Source organism: Schistocerca serialis, chromosome 4 (genome assembly GCF_023864345.2).
Source record: "Schistocerca serialis cubense isolate TAMUIC-IGC-003099 chromosome 4, iqSchSeri2.2, whole genome shotgun sequence".
Taxonomy (NCBI): domain Eukaryota; kingdom Metazoa; phylum Arthropoda; class Insecta; order Orthoptera; family Acrididae; genus Schistocerca; species Schistocerca serialis.
This window is the reverse complement of record NC_064641.1, coordinates 61,992,532-62,010,682: the sequence shown is the minus strand read 5'-3', so window position 1 is coordinate 62,010,682 and position 18,151 is coordinate 61,992,532. Positions and strand designations below refer to the sequence as shown.

At 40.6% G+C, this 18,151-nt stretch overlaps 1 long non-coding RNA gene across 1 annotated transcript; it reads right to left on the bottom strand.

Moving 5' to 3' along the window:
• Positions 1 to 5,536: 5,536 nt before the first annotated feature.
• On the bottom strand, positions 5,537 to 16,030 carry LOC126473978 (uncharacterized). Its single transcript, XR_007586545.1, has 2 exons — positions 15,978 to 16,030; positions 5,537 to 5,820 (listed from the first exon to the last, which is right to left on the bottom strand). It is a non-coding gene; the product is annotated as an uncharacterized LOC126473978 (long non-coding RNA).
• Between the last annotated feature and the right edge of the window lie 2,121 nt (positions 16,031 to 18,151).

Below are 18,151 nucleotides of genomic sequence, written 5' to 3'. Positions count from 1 at the left end.
GAACAAAACATGAAGGTAAAAAAATTTAAAAAACAAACAATCAAAAGTTTTGTGACATTATTTGTCTAAAAGCGTGAAATGAAATACAATAGATAAACATTTGATGCTTCTCATTTGCTCTGCATGTTTTCGAGCGTTATTCACAGGCATGTCAAATGTTGCTCTAATGTATTTTATTTCTTACTTTTAGACAAATTATTTCATTAAGCATTTGAGAGATTTTCATTTTTTTTATTATGTTGTCTTGTAAGTTAAAAGTTGACACACAAAATAGATATTGTCGTCTTTCTCTAGTTGTGATGATACCAAATGGTGGCCGATACCGGTTATGGATATAGAACGTTTTCCAAGATTGAATCAACGAAAATATTAACTGTGCAAATAAAATAAAAGAGAGACGTTAAACTTGATCGCGTCATAAATCCAGAAGATTTTCCTGTCCATGCCACAGAAAAAAATAGCTATTAACAGTTTTAAAACACTCGTGTTCAGCAGCTTGAATATGCTGGATGAATGTCCCTTTGGGTATAATATCAACGGAAGCTGCATAATTTTAATATTTTTGTACACTCTTGACTATCTAGTAAAGGCCCTTAAGTCTGTTGTCAGCGACATAATAAAATATTCATACTCTATGATACGCACTACACATACACATTTTATCATATTCCAACAAAATATATGGGAAATGCCCTCAAAGATGGCAATAAGCTACTAATAAAACTGGTGGCTTGAGAAACTGTTGAATATGTTACTGTGCGCAGAAGTGCAGTAGATACAAGAAAAATAACAGGGAACATATTATTATAGTTAATCCAGTGTACTTATTATTCAAGGAATTCATGCCTTCTTTCATTACAGTCACAGCTCACCTCAAATGGGTGGTGTGACTATGTGCATACCTTGTACAACGTATGAAAAGAGACTAGAATTTCTAGTGGATCACGGTTAAGCACACCACACATATACAGGTTATTCAGAAACTTGTCTCAGATTGTCACAGGAGCACTGCCAAAAAGAAAGAAAAAAAGCCTAATAAACACGAGTCCAAAAACAAATAAAGTGTGTAAATGTCAAACGTTCTAAGTGCTATTTTCGCACCAAACCAGTTTTCAGTGCTTTTATGTTCTCGGTACTCTTTTGCATATTCCTCGATTTGTTCCAAGTGCCAAATCAAGGAGAAAATATTTCCAACATTCATTATTAGTTGGCGCCTGTTCTTTGTACCATCTGGAGTTGCAGTTGCCACGCGTTAAGATCTCTAACATTTAGTTTTTTGATAATGTTTATCGTTAGCCTGGGATGGTTTGAGGAACTACACAAGCTTTTGGCGAGTGGGCCCAGAGTTTTTACCTGTACAGTGTTTTTTTATAGAGAAACGAGGAAATATAAGCAAGACATTTGTTACGCAAAATTTACGCAATATTATTTAGTCAGTTAAAGCTATGAAACGATTCCATGTAAGTCCAATCAAGGAGGTGCTAAGTGTGGTGACCACCCAGTGTTACACATCCTACAGTCCTTTTCCTCTAAGAGTCATGAACCCCTGCGTACAGACTTCCTTTGAATTTAAATACGCTGTTGAAATTTCGTTGTCAGTGCAGACGTGCAAGTTCTGGAAGCATAGTGTGAATGAAGTGTCTCATACTCATACTCAATAGCTATAAAAATTCTTATTCTGAAAGAGAGTAGGTAAATGTCAGTATACGGAAAAGAATAAAGGCCATGTCCAATATATGCCACGCCATTCTTCATTTGTAAGACCAACCTTGTTTATCAGTTGGAATACAGAAAGAGCTTCCTCAACAACACAGGGAGCTCTACAGTAAATTTAGCAACATATGATAGAGAAGGGAGTTGTCTAAGAAACATATGTCAATACTAGAAGATTTTTTCATTGAATTCAGTATTGTAATTCCCGTATAAAAAATTCAAAAGATATGAGAAATGGTTTTTGTGAGTAGAGCTCAACTAGTTAAAACGTTAACGCTGTATTTATGTGCTTCTACTATCATAAATAAAATGCAGTGTCTCAGTATTAATGGCACTTGAAACAAAAAAATTTATAACAGCACTTAGAATTAATCAGTACGCAGGTATGGCACATAGGAAGCTCTTAACACATTTTTAATTTTCTAATTTGTCTCATAATTTTTGCAGTGATGAGTTGAGCAGCATAATTTTGTGCTATCAGAAAAGCTTCTCAATTTTTTGTATACAAATAGATCATGCATACAAAGAGATACATTGTTTTTTGATTATCCTTCCAAATTTGAGATTGGCTCTTAGAACATTTGACATTTCCACTCCTCAAATACTTTCCGACATATGAGCCATTCTACCTTATGGTAACCGTCTGTCGACGCTACAGGGGGTGCTAAGTATGGTGACCACCCGGTCTTATACATCCTTCAGTCCTCCTTCTCAGAGAATCATGAACCCTTGCGAACATACCTGGTCCCCCTTGCATTTTGTCACATACATGGGACAGATGCTCCTGTAAAATGTGCACATTCTCCACGAGTGCGCAATACGTGAATGGCTTTAAATGACCCCTTAGCTAGAAACCTAAAAGATGAAAGTCAAGTGAACGGGGGAGCCATGCCTGAACCTCCTCAACTACTTCACGCTCAGTAAACAATAATGTCAGGCGCTGTTATTCGAGGCGTAGAACATGAGATTGTGTCGGGCATTTAGCTAATCCGTCATCGTTTTCCAAGGGTAGCATTCTACCACATCGAAGGTAATTTGTCACAAGAAATTATTGTCAAAAAGCACCTGTTAATTGTTCCAGTTAAGTATCCGGTCCTTAGAGTCTGTCAGCCACAGTTCCTCCCAACACATCAATTCTAAAGCAAATGTATTGGGGGAAACATATAGCCAAGAATGGCAATAATAATTCACTCAGCTACAAAAATTTTCATAGGGGATTATTAACGAATAAAAGGATTAATACAGACACTGAGGTTTCAAGGAAATAAATATTTGCACTGGCTGAATAATTTAGTTTCTTGAAATGATGGATAATTTTGAAATAATACACTGCAAAATCAGCTGACTACAACAGTAGCTTTCATAATTTACGATTGCTACTACATCTCGGTTACATAACATTGTATCATGTCTGCTGATGCAACTATTACCCAAAATTACTGAATTTATCATGTCTGAGTCATTGTGTTTACTAATGTTGACAGGAACATTTTTAATACGATAAAACGTACTGTGAGTACCGTAGCACTGAAATGAACACGATTCATAGACGTCGCAGGTCACCAGCATTTATATTTACAAATTTTGTTTTTAGATGAATTTAATTAGATCAGAAAAATCATACTTTCAAACTAATGAAATTCTTTATGAAGTACTGCACACCAAGCGATCGACACACGATGATAATATAGAAGTATAAACGATTTTTCTTTCAATATTTACGTTGTTTACTGCCTGAATTCAAATTAAATGAAATTAAATAATTAGGTTCAAATAAAAGAATACTCGGCTGAAGGATTGTTTTAAGGAAAGTATCTGTTAGTTAACTTAGATTTGCTCATGATTTTTTTCAAAGGGACAACATTTTATTTAACTGTGTTAAATTCTCTTACATATTTATTGTAATTGGTCATGCCAATAGGAATTTTGGAATCAGGAACCTATGACAGGTAATAATGCAATAGGTTTAAAATGTAATAAACCACTGAATGGGATTTACAATGCAAATTACTAATCACTGTAAGTATCCCTCTCATAGACTCGTGGAGCTACTGCCGTCGAACGTCGTAATCTTGTGGAGAGGTTGAAACTTCCTGGCAGATTAAAACTGTGTGCCGGACCGAGACTCGAACTCGGGACCTTTGCCTTTCGCGGGCAAGTGCTCTACCGTCTGAGCTACACAAGCACGACTCACGCCCCGTCCTCGCAGCTTTAATTCTGCCAGTACTTCCTCTCCTACCTTCCAAACTTTACAGAAGCTCTCCCGCGAACCTTCCCTGGAAACATCCCCCAGGCTGTGGCTAAGCCATGTCTCCGCAATATCCTTTCTTTCAGGAGTGCTAGTTCTGCTAGGTTCGCAGGAGAGCTTCTCCCTCCAATTGCGCAACGCTACACGCTGTTCACATCCAACTGCCCAACACTACAATAGCGAATATTGCAACAATGAGTCCAACCAGCCACAGACTGCATACAGCACAGCCAGTGATTTTCATACACAGCGCTACGTGGCGTTACCAACATGAAAACCTGAGCCGCCAGCAGTGGTGGATGTGGGGAGAGAGAAGCCAGAGTTTTGAGATGTTAATATGAGCGGACGATTGGACGTGTGTCCGCCAGAAAAAGGAAATTTCTAAAGATGGATGTCATGAACTGATATATATATATATATATATATATATATATATATTGCTAACTGTGCCTATCAGTAGTTAGTGCCTTCAGTAGTTAGAGTCTTTTATTTAGCTGGCAGTATTGGCGCTCGCTGTATTGCAGTAGTTCGAGTAACGAAGATTTTTGTGAGGTAAGTGATTCATTCTTTTGTAGGGATTATTGAAAGTCAGATAGCGTTGAGCTAAAATATTGTGTGTCAGTTTAGTGACGATCAGAATAAGTGACGAGAGAAATATCTGAGTACGTTGAGGTTTACTCAGCTGTTTCTGTATCAAATAACGTAAGAGTTTTTCCAGCACTGTCATTCTTAATTTTCTAAGGGGACGCTTCAACAGTAAAACTGTAGTAGAGGAATAGGTAAATGAATAAGTGTTGTTGTGGCGTTCAGTCCTGAGACTGGTTTGATGCAGCTCTCCATGCTACTCTATCCTGTGCAAGCTTCTTCATCTCCCAGTACTTACTGCAACCTACATCCTTCTGAATCTGCTAAGTGTATTCATCTCTTGGTCTCCGTCTACGATTTTTACCCTCCACGCTGCCCTCCAATACTAAATTGGTGATCCCTTGATGCCTCAGAACATGTCCTACGAACCGATTCCTTCTTCTTGTCAAGTTGTGCCACAAACTCCTCTTCTCCCCAATTCTATTCAATACCTCCTCATTAGTTACGTGATCTACCCATCTAATCTTCAGCATTCTTCTGTAGCACCACATTTCGAAAGCTTCTATTCTCTTCTTGTGTAAACTATTTATTGTCCATGTTTCACTCCCATACGTGGCTACACTGCATACAAATACTTTCAGAAACGACTTCCTGACACTTAAACCTATACTAGATGTTAACAAATTTCGCTTCTTGAGAAACGCTTTCCTTGCCATTGCCAGCCTACATTTTATATCATCTCTACTTCGACAATCATCAGTTATTTTGCTCCCCAAATAGCAAAACTCGTTTACTACTTTAAGTGTCTCATTTCCTAAACTAATTTCCTCAGCATCACCAGACTTAATTCGACTACATTCCATTATCCTCGTTTTACTTTTGTTGATATTCATCTTATATCTTATATACTGTCCATTCCGTTCAACTACTCTTCTAAGTCTTTTGACAGAATTTCAGTGTCATCGGCGAACAAATAAATAAGTGAACATCTATTTTATATAAAATTTTATTTGAAAAAGACAATGGAGAAGAAGACAAAAAACAAACTAGACGTTTCTAGAGCGGCGTTCCAACATAGTCCCACACGTCCACACTCAGCGGTAGAAGTATGGGTAGGGGAAGGCGGAGTAGGGGCCGATCGCGGGGTAACCGAAGGCGCTGTAGGCGTAGGGGGCGGCGTAGGCGTAGTAGGCCTCGGCGCCCTTCAGGGTCTCCTTGGCCTTCTCCTGGGCGAACACGGCCGCCACCAGCAGGACCACCAGCAGAGAGCACACCTGTAAACACAGAACACACACTGTAGTCGAAGTTGAGAGGATATAAAATGTAGACTGGCATTGGCAAGGAAAGCGTTTTTGAAGAAGAGAAATTTGTTAACATCGAGTATAGGTTTAAGTGTCAGGAAGTCGTTTCTGAAAGTATTTGTATGGAGTGTAGCCATGTATGGAAGTGAAATTTGGACGATAAATACTTTAGACAAGAAGAGAGTAGAAGCTTCCGAATGTGGTGCTACAGAAGAATGCTCAAGATTAGATGGGTAGATCACGTAACTAATGAGGTGGTCTTGAACAGAATTGGGGGGAAGAGGAGTTTGTGGCACAACTTGACAAGAAGAAGTGACCGGTTGGTAGGACATGTTCTGAGGCATCAAGGGATCACCAATTTAGTATTGGAGGGCAGCGTGGAGGGTAAAAATCGTAGAGGGAGACCAAGAGATGAATACACTAAACAGTTTCAGAAGGATGTAGGTTGCAGTAGGTACTGGGAGATGAAGAAGCTTGCACAGGATAGAGTAGCATGGAGAGCTGCATCAAACCAGTCTCTGGACTGAAGACCACAACAACAACAATGCACTATCTGATCAAAAGAATGAGGACATCTACACTTGCTGTAGTGTATATCTATCCTTCCCATTCATGACGGCTTGTCCACAAACCATTGCTCACAGATGCTGCTTATGATGGGGCGACTGCTAACTGTTCCTCTGCTACATGCAATAAACAAATCTGTAAAATGTGTTCATATCCTTCCGCATGTAGCATTTTCTTAAGCACAGTAAGGATACCACACCGTAACCCCGAAGACACCACGATACTGTTACACCCACTCTTTCGTATTGCACTACTGGCACTACACATGGTGGCAAGTAATGTTCTTCAGGCATTCACCAAATCCAAACACGTTCATCGGTTTGCCACGCTGTACAGCGTGATTCATCACTCCAAATCGCTCATTTCCAGTCATCCGCTGTCAGATGCCGTCTCTCTTTGTATCACCTCGAGCGTCGTGTAGCACTGAGTACAGAAATGTGTGACTCATGAGGAGACGCTCAATCATTGTACCCCATTCTTTTTAACTCCCTACGCACAACCATTCTGCTGTCTGGACTACAGGCAGCACTTTGAAACTCACGAGCGATTCATCCCGCTGATTTGATGTCATTTTTTACAACCACCACTGGCAGCGCCTGACAATCCCTGCCCGTCAATACATGAGATGTGCCTGTGTTTGGCTAAGCTTTGAAGTATGTAGCAGGTAATTCACATTCAGCGACTCATGTGTCTATAATTCGCAAGATACTGTTACAGTGCTGCGCTTTGGGGAGCGTGGCGTAAGTAGATCCGTTTCTTCTTTAGTTCGCACGGCGACACCCCAGTGATGTCGTGTGCATAGTATCGCTCAGTGGCCGGTGACAGCACTTAAGTATCTTTTTCATTCTGTTGATGTTTTGTTTAGGTAACAATAAGTTACACACGTCAACAAGTTTTTTGTTTTTATAAGTACTTGTGCACTTTCGGCATGGCAGACGAAAAGAGACGATACGATTATTTACGATGAATACGCGGACGTCCTGTCTGACGTTCCGGACGGCTTTGCCGATTCGGAAAAAGACATTGGATATAAAAAAAAATGTAAGTGAAGCAGAATCGTCGGAAGCTGCTGAAATACGTCCAAGAAGAATTCATCGAACGCTACGGTTGCTAACTGATTCGAATGAATCAGACGAAGAAGAAGACAGACTATGATTTACTGAGGACCAATAATAAATTTGAAGGATCTCCGGGTCCACACATATTTCCCAAAGATACACAGAGCGTCGTGGATATCGTAGAATTATATATTGGGAACGATCTATTTGAATATATTAGCATCGAAACCAACAAGTATTACAGTCAAAATTGCAATAGAAGGAAACTGGATAAAAAAAAGCCAAATTTGTCGACGTTAGGGGACCTGAACTTAGAAAATGATTTGGGCTTGCTATCCCTATGAGAATTGTATAAAAAAAGTAAGGATCGATGATTACTGGTCAACGAACCCGTTGACAGACACATCGATATTTCGCAAAACGATGTCTCACAATCGATTCAGACAATATTATTATTTTTACGTTTTTCTGACAACAACAATAAACCGAATAATGCCGACCGGCTTTTCAAAGTGCAATTTACAATTAATTTTTTTTTCAAAAAGTTTAAAGGATCTTTTAACCTAAGTCAAAACATCTCAATTGATGAACAAACGATACCGTGGAGTGGACAGTTAAATTTTAAAGTTTACAATCCGTCGAAAATTACGAAATATGGCATACTCATTCGGATGCTGTGTGATTCGAATACGGGATACATTTCCTCATTCAAGATATATTCCGGCGTTGGACAACCTTTAGCAAAAACAGTGACGGAACTATTGTCACCTTCTGATGGAGCGTGGTATCACCTCTACATGAATAATTATTATAACAATGTAGAACTTGCAGAGAAGTTACTTGAAAACACAATTCGAGTTTGTGGAACGATACGGCAAAATAGAGGATATCCGGAAAAATTAAAGCGCGCAAAAGTCGATGAGATGGAAGCTTGTCATCAACGGAAAGGTGACAAGCGGCCGGCGACAAGCCAAGTAATACGAATCAGCGCTGCCGGCGACAAGCAAATAAATTTGGAGGAGACGTGCTGACGGCAAAGTGTTAACACACACTGGTAGTGACGCAATCTCTGTTGTCTTATTCTATGAATTTTATGCGAAATTTACGATGTAACGTACTGTTCTGCTAGTTGCAGAATGTTTGGGAGTTAAATACCATTGACACCACAGTTGTTTAATACTTACTTAAGTGCCCTACCTTGTCACTGTGTGCATCATATCAGCGGCCAAACAGCTACGAGCTCATACACATGATGTTACTTTCATCGCATACAGGACGACAAAAATGAAACTGACGTAACTCTTTTTCAGATTTAGTTGTAACATTATCTAAGTGGCAAAGAATTCATTAGATAACACATTCTAACATTACAAAACATTCTTCCGGTGGAAGGTAGTTTGCCGAAAAGTGTGACAATTGTAGATTATAATCATGTGTCAGATCATTATAAAAAAAGGCTCTTCACCTTTACTCTTAAACTTTTCTTTGGTTTTACATGATTTAAAACTTTTAGACGACCTACAATTATTAACTAGTGCCAGTTTTAGATAATGTATCGGTATGTTTGAATAGTAACTTTTTCATTTTTTCAGATGAGTCTGGTTCAGCCTACCCAGATATGTGAACAACCGCTGAATAACGTCCATACTACCATCTCTGAAAGCTGATTACCCTAGCAGCAAGGGTATCGGTACATGTATTCTACTGATGGAGGTATGAGAACGGTTTTCGCTTGTAGCTTTCGACTCGATCGTTTCCGGACCAGGGTATCTTACCAAAGATTGTTTTATTTATCCTTCTCTATCGTGCCTAAAAGCTTGTAACAGCATCACAGGATCACCATCTCCATAAAATTTCCTCGGTGTTCATGTTTGAACTCGGGCTTTTGAAGATATTCACCATCCTCTGCTCAGGGGCTTAATTCTGGGAATGAAGTGTTTGTGTACGTCTCCTTAACTTACCATATTTGTGGAATGCCTTCCCCCATGTCAGGATTTGCATCCGAAAATGTGGGAATTGGAGAATAGAGCAGTTTCTAGCGCCCAGCCACAGGCTCCGTTAACTCTACAATCACTGTATGATTCAAATGTAGTAAGGTACGGACGATATTCGACAGCTTTTTAAATTACAAAGTCCTCGTAAGACGAGTTATGAGATACAATATTCGAATTTTCAGAGTTCTTATATCCTATTGTAAGACTACGTTCCGCTGTCGCTGAATTTCCCAAGTTTCTGTACTTAAACGACTTTTATGTCCAATACAGCGCATAGACAAGTTTCGGACTGCATACCCTAAGTAATTTTTGTGACATTTACATCGTATGTTGCAAACGCTATGTATAAAAAAAAAAGGCAGTGTTCAACTGAAAGCAGCATTTGTATAATTTTCCGCGGCCGTCGAAACAATAATGTGATACCATATCTATCTAGTACGGGTACCAGTTTTTGCGGGTATGCCGCAATTGGAAGCTGGATTATAAACGAAAACCAGTGCTTAGTGTCCAAGAGAGGTTATTACAGATGGAGCACAAGTTCGGATTGAGAAAGACTGAGAAAGTGAATTGGCTGTGTCCTTTCTAAAGAAACTGTCCCGTTATTTAAATATGATCATTCAGGGAAACCACAGGAAAACCTAAATATGGATGGCCATACGGGGATCTCAATCACCGTCTTCCCAGATGCAAGCCCAATGACTTTCCACTGCGCCACGTCGCTCCGTCGTAGAATGGAATAAATGCCGTTGTACTATAGTTTTCGGATGCCTGAATCATTCGGTCGTTCATTAACAACGAACGTGGATATAATCTAGTGCGATTTATATGAGTTTTTTCTGAAAATCTACTTCACATGTTTTGAAATGGACTGCACATTATCGTCGTTCTATCGTAGTTCTACGTGTCGACGTATTGAGTACATGACACAGCTTGAAGACACAGAAAATTTTTTTGTACGTAGCTGCGGTCGCTACTTTCTCCGAACCCAGATTGATAGTTTTTTGAACATATACTTGAAGAGAATCGTTCCCAAAACAGGTTCTGCAATATAAATGGCATGATGACCCATCGGAAAAATGGAAGTCATCGAAAAACGTAACTAGATGATTGTCATACCTTGCCACGTTACCTACTTTTCCAAAGAAAGTAGCAAAGAAATGAAATGTGTTTATAGAGTAAAAACATATGTGGCGCACACATTTCCTAAAAATATACAGACAGCGTATATATCATGTACGAGAGTCTCTTACAAAGTCTTTTTAATGAAAATTTTACGCGAAGTTGGTTGTATACTGTATAAGCTGTGTCTCTTACTGATACAAGAATAGCTGCATCCTTGAGGAAGAAAGATAAGGCCGTCCGCAAAAGTAATATGGTGCTCTCAGATGTTTTTGTTGTCTTCGGTCCGAAGACCGTTTCGATGCCGCCTATTGCGCTGCTGTAGCCTCTACAGAATTCTTCTACGAATAAATACTATAACCCACATCCATCTGAACGTCTTTACTGTACTCCTATCTTGGTCTCCCTCTACAATTTTTACATCCCACACTTACCTCCAATTCTTAAACGAAATTTCTTGATACCTCAGAACGTAACCAATCAATCGACTCTAACCTACATACATCTGAACCTCGTTACTGTATTCATATCTTGGTCTGCCTCTACAACTTTTACACCCCACACTTCTCTCCAGTACTAAACTGACAATTTCTTGATGCCTCAAAACGTGTCCTAGCAACCGATCGCTTCTTTTAATCAAGTTGTGTCACATTTCTTTTCAACCTTATTCGATTCAGTATCTCGTCAGTTGTTACGCGATCTACCAAAAATGGTTCAAATGGTTCTAAGCACTATGGGACTAAACATCTGATGTCATCAGTCCCCTAGACTTAGAACTACTTAAACCTAACTAACCTAAGGACATCACACACATCCATGCCCGTGGCAGGATTCGAACCTGCGACCGTAGCAGCCGCGTGGTTCCGAACTGAAGCGCCTAGGACCGCTCGACAACAGCGGCCGGCCGCGATCTACCCATCTGTTCTTAAGAATTCTTGTATAGGACCGCATTTCAAAAGCTTGCTACACTTCAGGCAAATACTTTCAGAAAAGACTTCCTATTGCTTATAATGGAAAAGAATGGAAAAGAAAATTGAGAATGCGCTAGGTGACGATCAGTTTGGCTTTAGGAAAAGTAAAGGGACGAGAGAGGCAATTCTGACGTTACGGCTAATAATGGAAGCAAGGCTAAAGAAAAATCAAGACACTTTCATAGGATTTGTCGATCTGGAAAAAGCGTTCGACAATATAAAATGGTGCAAGCTGTTCGAGATTCTGAAAAAAGTAGGGGTAAGCTATAGGGAGAGACGGGTCATATACAATATGTACAACAACCAAGAGGGAATAGTAAGAGTGGGCGATCAAGAAGGAAGTGCTCGTATTAAGAAGGGTGTAAGACAAGGCTGTAGCCTTTCGCCCCTACTCTTCAATCTGTACAACGAGGAAGCAATGATGGAAATAAAAGAAAGGTTCAGGAGTGGAATTAAAATACAAGGTGAAAGGATATCAATGATACGATTCGCTGATGACATTGCTATCCTGAGTGAAAGTGAAGAAGAATTAAATGATCTGCTGAACGGAATGAACAGTCTAATGAGTACACAGTATGGTTTGATAGTAAATCGGAGAAAGACGAAGGTAATGAGAAGTAGTAGAAATGAGAACAGCGAGAAACTTAACGTCAGGATTGATGGTCACGAAGTCAATGAAGTTAAGGAATTCTGCTACCTAGGCAGTAAAATAACCAATGACGGACGGAGCAAAGAGGACATCAAAAACAGACTCGCTATGGCAAAAAAGGCATTTCTGGCCAAGAGAAGTCTACTAATATCAAATACCGGCCTTAATTTGAGGAAGAAATTTCTGAGGATGTACGTCTGGAGTACAGCACTGTATGGTAGTGAAACATGGACTGTGGGAAAACCGGAACAGAAGAGAATCGAAGCATTTGAGATGTGGTGCTATAGACAAATGTTGAAAATTAGGTGGACTGATAAGGTAAGGAATGAGGAGGTTCTACGTAGAATCGGAGAGGAAAGGAATATGTGGAAAACACTGATAAGGGACAGGATGATAGGACATCTGCTAAGACGTGAGGGAATGACTTCCATGGTACTAGAGGGAGCTGTAGAGGGCAAAAACTCTAGAGGAAGACAGAGATTGGAATACGTCAAGCAAATAATTGAGGACGTAGGTTGCAAGTGCTACTCTGAGATGAAGAGGTTAGCACAGGAAAGGAATTCGTGGCGGGTCGCATCAAACCAGTCAGTAGACTGATGACCAAAAAAAAAAAAAAATTTACATTCGGCGTAAAAAAATTTCTGTATTTCTGAAAGGATTTCCTTATTATAGCCAGTCTGCATTTCACATCCTCTCTACTTCGGCTATCATCGATTACTTTATGTTCTTGCGTCCGGAAAATTTCTTTAAAGATTTTCGACTCAATATCGGGCCCCGTCCAATACCTCTTTCTTGTCAAGCCAAAGGTTGTCAAAGGTACATCCCGTGGGGCAGTTGGAACATGGTAGAAGATGTTCCACGCCCTGAACTTCAGCATAGTCGCATTTGTTGCCTGCTTCGTCTTTTAGGTCCCATTTAATTAGATTTGTTTTCACAGGCGCTACAAGTCTCCTGATGCGAGTCATTCAAATTCTTCAGCTTGATGCACTACCGCTGGGCATCTCTTGTGAGCCAGGGTAATACTTCGGGGATCATATAGCTAAGGGATCTCTTGCGCGATTTAAGGCTGATAGGTTCGCATAGGGGGCCGCGACGCGTCTGTCGAAATTCTATTTTAGTTTTTCTTTGTGTTGATGAGCAGCTCTTCGGGATTCAGAGTCTGAGAATCTGACCCCTTTATGTAGCTTCCCAAGTGATTTGGGTTTCATGCGCGCTATTCTTAGCCTGCATATGTCGTTTAGGCTTGTACTGACTGTTTTGACAAGTGCGGATCTGAAGCGTACGGGACACGCGTATTCCACCGTGGAAAAGCAAAGTGCTTGGGCAGCTGTTCTTAATACAGTCAGTCTGGCTTCGCATTTACTATTCGATAGTTGCCTCAAGATGTTGTTCCTGGCCGTAGTCTTTTGGCGGGTCTTTTCGCAATAATATTTGTATGTCAGTGATCTGTCCAACACGACACCTAGGTATGTTGTTTTGTCTCTACGTTCCAGATTATCATCAGTTATTATGCTAATAGGAGAACTGAACTATTACTTTTAGCGTCTAGTCGCGGCCCTGTGGTTCTAAGAGCTTCAGTTTGGAACCGCGCTGCTGCTACGGTCGCAGGTTCGATTCCTGCCTCGGACATGGATGTGTGTGATATCCTTAGGTTAGTTAGGTTTAAGTAGTTCTAAGTTCTAGGGGACTGATGACATCAGAAGTTAAGTCCCATAGTGCTCAGAGCCATTTTTTTAGCGTCTCATTTGCTAATCTGATTCCCTCAGCGGCACCTGATTTAATTCGATTACATTCCATTGCTCTTGTTAATTCTGTTGATACTCAGGAAATCTTTTCAAGACACCGTCCATGTCGATCAACTGCTCGTCCAAGTCCGTTGCTGACTCTTACAGAATTACAATGTTATTGGCAACCCGCTAAGTTCTTATTTATTCACTCTGAAATTCAATTCCTTCTCCATGTATTTCTTTGATTTCCTTCACTGCTTTCTTAATGTACAGATTGAATAACATCGGAATAGGCTATAACCTTCTCTCACTCCGTTCTCATATACGGCATTCCTTTCATGTCCTTCGGCTCTGATAACTACAGTTTGGTTTTGTACAAGCGGTATATAACATTCCGCTCTGCTTTTTTTTTTATCCCTACTAGTTTCAGAGTTTCAAAGAGTCTCTTTGAGTCAATGTTGTCAAAAGCTTAAGTCTACAAGTGCTACAAACGTAGGTTCGTCTTTTCTTAACCTGTCGCCTAAGATAAGGTGTAGGGCCAGTATTGCCTCGCGTGTTCCTAAATTTCTCCGGAACTCAGACATCCCTGAGTTCAGCATCTGCCCGTTTTTCCATTCTCCTGTAAATAATTCATGTCCGTATTTTGCAACCACGACTAATTGAAGTGATGGTTTGGTAATATTCACTCATATGAGCACCTTATAGAGGTCAGAAATCCTAGTTTGATTTTACATTGTAATCACTTGAAGTTAGAATGGAGATCCATCGGAATGAATGGTATCGAGTAAAAACAGTGTTTCATTCTCCCCCTTTCCGAATTAAGATTTTAGGTCCTGACCGACCTTCCACAGACATACTATATTTATCAAGACTATCTTCAGTCGGCTTGTTAATCCAGTATAATTCGACTTTGGTATTTGTCGTTTTCGAAAAATGGTTCAAATGGCTCTGAGCACTATGGGACTTAACATCTGAGGTCATCAGTCCCCTAGAACTTAGAACTACTTAAACCTAACTAACCTAAGGACATCACACATATCCATGCCCGAGGCAGGATTCGAACCTGCGACCATAGTGGTCGCGCGGTTCCAGACTGAAGCACCTAGAATCGCTCGACCAAAACGTTCGGCGTCGTTTTTGAATATTTGTAAATAATCTTCTCTTTTTCAGCCTTGCACCTACTACGGTTGTTGTGTCTGCACAATATTTTTTTCCTTAATATTAAATCATTTGAGAAGTTTGGGTGACATTTATCCAGGCGTTCCAGAATTATCCTTACATGTCACTCTTCCGTCCCGATTTCTTCATCCCCTCTCACTTTACTTGAGTTCTCCCTCTCCCTCTCGGAGAGTGTCCTGGTCGCATAGATCTTTTTTTTTTTTTTAGATAATAAGCAATCTATTGGTTAAAAGTACTCTAAAAATCCACAGTTATGCTTGACATGCCACCACTTCCTATAGAACCTCTCACCTCTAAAATTAATGTCTGTGTTGTAACCAATTCGCCGACTAACCTCGAAAACTATTGATGCTACAGTAATATATTTAGTTTTACCTATTTTTACTTGTCACGTCCTTCACACTCCCATCCGACTGTCTAAATGTGCTTGGAACGTTTTATCCCAACTGTTAATTTTTTAGCATACGAAGTTACATACAGGTGTCATATATGATTGCAGTTGCTCCATGCATTCAAGAGATACGCTGGAAGGCACACACATACACATAGCCACTGTGGCAGAGCGGTTCTAGGCACTCCAATCCGCAATCGCTCGACTGCTACGGTCGCAGGTTCGAATCCTGCCTCGGGCATGCATGTGTGTGATGTCATTAGGTTAGTTAGGTTTAAGTAGTTTTAAGTTGTAGGGGACTGATGACCTCAGATGTTGAGTCCATAGTGCTCAGAGCCATTTGAACCATTTGAACATACACATACACACACACACACACACACACACACACACACACACACACAGATTCCTTTTTGCATGTGTGATTTAGATAGGAGAGGACAGAGCGCCTAGCGCAGCAGAGATTGCCACTTACGAAAGCCTTCATGGTGACGTCGGTTGTCAGCGGCGGTGACAGCGATGTGACTGATGCCCCTCGAGGCTACGGCAGCGTTTTATAGGGCTGTGCCGGCCTTGGTGGCTGCAAGTTTGGTGACGTGCGCCTCCCCTGGACAACGCCCGTTCCGCGTCAGCGTATGTGCCGTATGTATTAACTTAGGCCCGACCCGGAGACTCTAAACGAGCGTTGGTGTAACGGCGCGCCTCGAACCATAGGTCAATGCCCCGGTCTCTGCCTTAACCGACGTCGTGCAGCGGTACGGCTTGCTCTAATGTGACCGAGTGCACGCGTATCGCGAACATCATGCTTCATGTAATTCCACACTTAAGTATGTGGCTGTATCTGCACGTACTATTAATCTATTTGGAGGCTCCATCCAGGAATATTTATTACGAGGGTGAGTCAAATGAAAACCTTAAATATCTTTTAAAAATATTATTTACTGTGCAGAAGTGTTACAAAGCCGGATCACTTTTCAACATAATCTCTCCCACACTCAATGCAAGTCCTCCAGCGGTTACAAACTGCATAAATTCCTTTAGAAAAAAAATTCTTTTGGTCGTCCGCGCAACCACTCATGCAACGCGTGGTGTACCTCTTCATCAGGAAGAAACATCTTTCCTCCCATTGCGTCTTTGAGTGGTCCTTACATATGGAAATCACTTGGGGCAAGGTCTGGTGAGTACGGTGGATGAGGAAGACACTCAAAATGCAGGTCTGTGATTGTTTGTTTTACGGGCAGTGTGGGGCCTTGCATTGTCATGTTGCAAAAGGACACCTGCTGACAGCAATCCATGTCACTTTGATTTGGTTGCAGGCCGCAGATGATTTTTTAGGACATCTGTGGTGACAGTGGTCCCTCTAGGCATGTAATGCTGCAAAATGACGTCTTTTTTGTCTCAAAAGAGAGTCAGCATGACCTTCCCTTCTGATGGTTCTGTTCAAAACTTCCTCAGTTCTTTGGTTTTGGTGATGAGGAATGGCGCCATTCCTTGCTTGCTCTCTTCGTTTCCGGTTGGTGGAAGTGAACCCAGGTTTTGTCCCCAGTAACGATTGTTGCAAGGAAGCCATCACCTTCTCGTTCAAAGTGCCGAAGAAGTTCTTCACAAGTATCAACATGTCGTTCTCTCATTTCAGGAGTCAGCTGCCGTGGCACCCATCTTGCAGACACTTTGTGAAACTGGAGCACATCATGCACAATGTGGTGTGCTGACCCATGACTAATCTGTAAACATGCTGCAATGCCATTCAGTGTCACTCGGCGGTTTTCCTTCACTATGGCTTCAGCTGCTGCAATGTTCAGTGGAGTCACAACTCGTTGTGCCTGACCTGGACGAGGAGCATCTTCCACTGAAGTTACAGCATTTGCGAACTTCCTACTCCATTCGTAGACTTGCTGCTGTGAACTTTCATTCGTCGATGAATTTCAATAGGTTTCACACCTTCACTACGCAAAAAAAAAAAAAAAAACGAATAACAGAACGCTGTTCTTCCCTGGTGCAAGTCGCAAGTGGGGCGGCCATCTTTACACTGATACTGCGACGGTATGTGTGCATCTGCACTATGCTGTCACCTACACACCATTCTGCACGCTGTTTGTAGCACGCTTACCAACTTACAGGATAACGGCGCGAAATTTGGATTTGTTATTACAAATTTAAGGTTTTCGTTTCACTCACCCTCGTATTAGCACCGACATATTGTGGCAGTTGGTACGGCGGCGTAGTATATCGGTTGTTGATTATTTTATAATGTTGCTGTAGCATTATCCAGAGATGTACTTTAGTCGCTCGTCGCTTGAGATACCATTCAATTTTAGACTTCCATTAAATTACTATTCGTAATCTTTGACAATATTCAGTAACTGCATTTACAGTCTTTCTCCCTTTTAAATAAACCTTTTAATATTATGAAACTTTGTAACTGTTTTAAGCGTCACATCTTTCTATATTAATAGTTTAACAACAGATTAACTTTGACAGTTTCATATCTCGTAACTGTATGAAACACTTTTCTCTTTTCATCCGTTGTTTGAATCTTCCAGAAAATATGGGAAATCCTTAAAAATAAATTATTTAGGCAGTGTAGTTTGTTTGCACACTTCATCAATAAAATATTTATGTTAATATTTTTGAGTAGTACAAGTTCAC